Source organism: Salminus brasiliensis, chromosome 9, assembly GCF_030463535.1.
Source record: "Salminus brasiliensis chromosome 9, fSalBra1.hap2, whole genome shotgun sequence".
In the NCBI taxonomy this organism is placed as follows: Eukaryota; Metazoa; Chordata; class Actinopteri; order Characiformes; family Bryconidae; genus Salminus; species Salminus brasiliensis.
This window is the reverse complement of record NC_132886.1, coordinates 34,703,232-34,709,245: the sequence shown is the minus strand read 5'-3', so window position 1 is coordinate 34,709,245 and position 6,014 is coordinate 34,703,232. Positions and strand designations below refer to the sequence as shown.

General features: G+C 48.9%; 1 pseudogene; it reads left to right on the top strand.

Moving 5' to 3' along the window:
- Positions 1–2,363: 2,363 nt before the first annotated feature.
- On the top strand, positions 2,364–5,634 carry LOC140562785 (uncharacterized; annotated as a pseudogene).
- Positions 5,635–6,014: the final 380 nt, after the last annotated feature.

Below are 6,014 nucleotides of genomic sequence, written 5' to 3'. Positions count from 1 at the left end.
GAAGGACAGCCTTATTGAGTAAAGAAGGTCACTCATTAAAGCTCGCTGAGCATATTTAGTCTCACTGATGGAGAATAACAAAAATAATCCTAGTGTTAGAAATCCGGCATATAGGAGGCAGATTCATGAGTCAGGAGACTGGATCTTCAGTGTTGATGAGTTTATTGATACACACAGAGATGTACAACTCCATCGCTCGTGGTCAACCTAGTCTAATCCGACCATGTCTAGTCTAAACCAATCCAGTCTGATCGATTCCAGTCTGAACTAATCCAGTCTAGTCAAATCCAGTCTAAAACAAATCCAGTCTAGTCAAATCCAGTCTGATTAGGGATATTTCGAGAGGACCTTATATACATTGGGAACTGTGGGAGGGGAAAGGATGATAAAGAAGAGGAATTTAAGAAGGGGTATGTGGGGGATGAAGGTGAGGGTGAAGAAGGGGAGTTTAAGGAGGTGTAGGAGGGGAATGAAGTTGAGGGGGGTTGATGGTCATCACACAACAAAGGTCATCAGTATGACCACTTGATTGTTATCACCTTTTGAGGGTTATTCAAATTACCATACCACTTCAAGCCGGCAGACAAAGGGTAACAAAAGGTAAGACAAAGGAGTAAGATAACTATTTGATAACAAGTTGAAACCACACGAAAGTAAGGTTAGAAAGGGCCATTCTCTCACTAGAATACTTTTTAGTGTGATTTCAAAACTTACTAAAAGTCAGGCAGATAACAAACCTCGGAACTGCTCTCATGCCATCTGTGCTTGGATAATAAACTGGACTATCTCTAAATCCAGCGGGCTACCCAGCGTGAGTACAGAGACTGTTGTGTTTTAATTTTTTTTGAAGACATGGCTAACTAGCTTCACTCCGAACTCCGCCATCCAGCTTGAAGGCCTGCTTTGCTTCTGGGCAGACCAGGATCCTGAACTTTGTGGTAAAGCTTGAGGTGGAGCAGTGTGTTTACATCAACACAGAATGGTGTAAGAATGCTGTGTTAGTCTCCAGTCATTGCTCACCACTGGTGGGGTTTGCGATTGTCGGAGCCAGACCTTTTTATTTATCTAGGGAGCTGACGACAGTGTACATAGTACATCAACCTGGAGGAATATACAGAGTCAGTGACTGGCTACATCAGCAAGTGCATTGACGATGTTACTCCAAGGTCATCACAACTCACCCCAAATAGAAACCCAGGATGACTGCAGAGGTGCGCATGGTGCTGAGAACTTGTGACAAGGCATTCATGTCAGGAGATAAAGCAGGCCTCAGAACAGCCAGAGCCAAGCTCTCCCGGGCCACCAGAGAGGCAAAGCGCAACTACGCACAGAAAATCCAGTAATTTTCAAGACACTGCAGAAACACGGCGCATGTGGCAGGGCATGCAGGCCATCACCAACTACAAAACACCATCACCTACATGTGGTAGTGACCGCAAGACCCTACAGCAAATAGTGAGGATTGCTAAGAAGATCATAGGGGTCTCTCTTCCCTCTGTCACAGACATTTACAGCACACAATGCACCCTAAGGCCACCAGTATTGTGAAGGACCCCACTCATCCCTCACATGAACCTTTTTCACTGCTGCCGTCTAGCAGAAGGTACAGGAGCATCCGTGCTGTCACTGCACGGTTCTGTAACAGCTTTGTCCCACAACCAGTCAGACTTTTAAACAACAGAGACTGAATTAAACCCACCACCCCCACTATCCATAGCATTTGAACCTGTCTGCATCCTATTTGTCTTATATAAGCTTGCTGGGCCTCAATACCCCCCTCTGCAACGGGATCCTGGACTTCCTGACAGGGAGGCCCCAGTTAGTCCGCAAGACCCTCCAACGTATTGTGAGGACAGCTGAGAGGATCATCAGAGTCTCTCTCTCCTCCGTCATTAACATTTATACTGCCCGCTGCATCCGCAAAGCAACCAGCATTGTGGATGACTCCACCCACCCTTCACACAGACTGTTCCTGAATTTGAAAGTCCCGTGCTCCGCCTTCCCTTCTCATCGCCAGGAATTGAACAATTGTCTGGCCAACATTCTGGATCTGGCTGTTCGTTTCAGCCGGACCATCAGCTATTCTCTGCGAGAGCTGCGGCGCGACTCCAGCAATGGAATTCCCCACATACTGGGGTGCCCTGGACTCTACTGCTGGGTCTTTGCTGGCTGCACCACGCTGTCCTGTGAGGCTTGTGGCTGCCTCACTCTTCCCGCCTTTTTCCTGCTCCCTCATTGACACTCCCTCTTCCTCGTTCTGGCCACCCACACCCCCTGCTTGCGCTGCTGGGTTTGCTACCTGACTGCCCTCCTCCACTGCCCGCAATGGCCACGGGCACCTCATGTATTTCATGGAAGGCCAGATGGTCAACAATAACTTTAAGCATGTTGGCTGTTTCGCATCCTCTTGCAGGCTGCTCCACATCTGCTCATATGTGGACAGGCGCACTCTTGCTCCTCCTACCCTCGGTGCCCCCAAAGTTTGGCTGTAGCTGACTGCTCCGGTTTCTCTCCACTCCTGTGAACGTGCCTGCCCTGGCTGCTGATCTGGCAGCCCATCTCGATGTGCTCTTTGCCTGTTACCTTCTAGATGGTCTCCTTTTCAGGTTCTCCCCGGGCCTTGTTGCGTTACCTGCTTCCTCACTCTCGTGTCTTGCTGCTTTTGGCGAAGGAAATTCCTGAGGGTTTCATGATTGCCCCCCCCCCCTCCTTTTCGTCCTACCGGATCAGCCCTATCGAAGTTGCTACAGGTACTCAGACAAGAAGCACCTCATCATTGATCTTTCAGCCCCCCATGGTCCAAGGCCGATGTCGTCTCCGCCTTCAAGGTCCTACCTCTCCACCCTGATCTCTTTGAGGTCTTTTAAGACGGCAAATTCTACTTTTCAGTTCGTCTCACCTTCGGGTTGCAAATGTAGTCCAAAAATTTCCGATACCCTCGCAGAGGCCCTCTGTTGGATTCTGCTCAACATAAAAAAGCTTTTTGTTCTCATTTACATTTACATTTATGGCATTTAGCAGACGCTCTTATCCAGAGCGACTTACAAAGTGCTTTGCTATTTACCCAAGAAAAAAACCTTAGCTAGTTAGAATAGACTAATAATTCAAAAGATAGCTCTAAGCTTAGACATTACTAAACACAATACAATAAGGTGACCATAGTACTCTATTTGTCCAAGTACTCTCGGAAGAGGTGGGTCTTCAGTTTGCGTTTGAAGACAGCGAGCAACTCGGCCGTTCGGATACCCAGGGGAAGCACGTTCCACCACTTTGGTGCCAGGACAGAAAAATGCCTGGACGCTTGTCTTCCGTGGATTTTGAGGGATGGCGGGTCGAGCCGAGCCGTACTTGAAGCTCGAAGGGCTCTTGGTGCAGACCGGCTTTTGACCATTGCCATCAAGTACGGAGGGGCTGGTCCGTTCTTGGCTTTGTAGGCCAGCGTCAGGGTTTTGAATCTGATGCGGGCAGCTACAGGAAGCCAGTGGAGAGAACGCAGCAGTGGAATGACGTGGCTAAATTTGGGGACATTGAAGACGACCCATGCCGCTGCATTCTGGATGAGTTGCAGGGGCCTGATGGTGCGCAGAGGGAGACCAGCCAGTAGAGAGTTGCAGTAATCAAGTCTGGAAGTGACGAGAGACTGAACAAACACCTGGGTGGCCTCTCTAGAGAGGAAGGGTCGAATTCTCCGGATGTTGTACAGGAGAAATCTGCAGGACCGAGTTATGTTTGCAATGTGACTTGAGAACGATAACTGATCATCCATGACTACACCAAGGCTTCGTGCTTCTGTAGAAGGAGTGACCAGTGAGTTCTCAAAGGTGATGGCAAGATCGTCTTTTGTTCCAGCAGTTCCCGGGATGTACAGCAGCTCCGTCTTGCTGGGGTTGAGTTTGAGGTGGTGAGCCGCCATCCAGGAAGAGACGTCGGCGAGGCATGCTGAGATGCGGGCAGAAACCTGTGTGTCAGACGGTGGGAAAGAGAGCATGAGTTGAGTGTCATCGGCGTAACAGTGGTAAGAGAATCCATGGGAGGATATCACTTTACCAAGAGAGCTAGTGTAAGGTGAGAAAAGAAGAGGACCAAGAACCGAACCTTGTGGAACGCCAGTGGAGAGACTACAAGGAGCGGACATGTCGCCCTGCCATGTTACCTGGTATGAGCGTCCCTGCAGGTATGATGCAAACCATTGCCATGCAGAGCCAGTAATTCCAAGGCCGGCAAGGATAGACAGGAGGATCTTGTGGTCCACTGTGTCAAAAGATGCGGAGAGGTCAAGAAGGATCAGAACCGAGGACAGTCTGGCAGCTTTAGCTGCATGGAGCTTCTCTGTAACTGCAATGAGAGCAGTTTCAGTAGAGTGTGCAGCTTTGAAGCCAGACTGGTTGGGGTCCTGAAGATTGTTCTGAGTGAGAAAGAGAGACAGTTGGTTGACAAAACGTTCGAGAATCTTTGAGAGGAAAGAGAGAAGAGAGATAGGTCTGTAGTTGCTGATGTCCAAGCTGTCCAGAGTTGGTTTCTTTAGGATAGGCACAACTCTAGCAGACTTGAAGGCAGATGGTACCTGACCTGACAACAAAGAGCTGTTTATGATAAAGGAGATGAAAGGAAGGAGGTTTGGAGCGATTGTTTGGAACAGAGGGGATGGAACAGGGTCTAGTGGACAGGTGGTAGGATTATTGGAGGTGAGAAGATGTAGGAGGTCATCTGTGGAAAGAGGAGAGAAGCAGGTCAGAGAAGAGGGAGGAGGAGGGCAGTGCCTAGAGAGGGGGTAGAGGCAGGGGGGGGAAAGATCGGCGGATCTTGTCAACCTTTTCTTCGAAGAAGGAGACAAAATCTTCTGCAGACAGGGTAGTGGGAGGTGGGGGAGTAGAAGGGTTGTGGAGAGAGGAGAAGATGGTGAAAAGTTTGCGTGGGTCAGATGCGGATGATTCCAATTTCCCCCTGTAGTTCTCCACCTCCTCTATGATTTTCTAGTTGTCAACCCCCCTTCTGCACCCCCAGCACACGATCTCACAGTCGCCTTGGGTATCCCCTCTCCGACGAGAAAACCATGGGTCCTTCAATTCCCTTGAGTTCCTTGGTATCACCTTGGACTCTTATGTTCCAAGCCTCAGGAGAAGCATGACCGCATCACTCTCTCTCCCCGCTTTTCTCAATTCTCCTAGCTGTACCAAATAGCAGCTCCTTTCTTTTCTTGGCCACCTTAACTACAGGACTCAAATCATTCCGCAGGGTCACTCCTTTATATGTCACCTCCTTTATCTTGCTTCTTCAGTCCAAATTCTTGCACAGTCACACAGTCACGTTGGACAACTCCTGCCTCTTGGAGCTCAAGTTTTGGCTTATCTTGCTTTGCCACTAGAATCCTTCTTTTATGACAATGTCATCGTCAACCTCACAGACGTCCAGCACTTTACGGATGCAGCTCCTTCTACCGGTTTCGAGGGCTACTACAATGGTCGCTGTTTTGCATCTCCTTGGCCTGCTCAGTTCATTCGCCTGATGATCCCTCTGGGAGCTCTACCCAGTCGTTGTCACCATCCTTCTTTGGGGACAGGAAAGGCAATCCAAATCCACCTTGATAACCTTGCCACTGTTCACATAATCAATAAAGGCCAAAACAGAACCTAATGTTACACACCCTTTATCCGTCTCCTCACTTGGCATTCAGTACTACATAAATACGTTCTTAAAGCCATTCATGTCACGGGCCGATCAAATGGCATCACCATCTCCTACACACTCGAAGCCATTTTTATCTTAGCTTTCTTTGGTTTCCTCAGATGATCAGAATTTACATTAGCTCACTTCCGACACGTTCTCTCTCAGCGGTTACCCTACAAATCATTTCTCTGGTCATTCTTTCCAAATCACGCAGCCTCTACAGCTTTCCGTCAAGGACTTCCCGACCACATCATCCAACATCTCAGCCGTTGGTCCTCCCAAGCCTACCACAGCTACATCCGTTCTAATCTCAACGACCTTAGGCTAGCACATGAGCAACTTGCCTC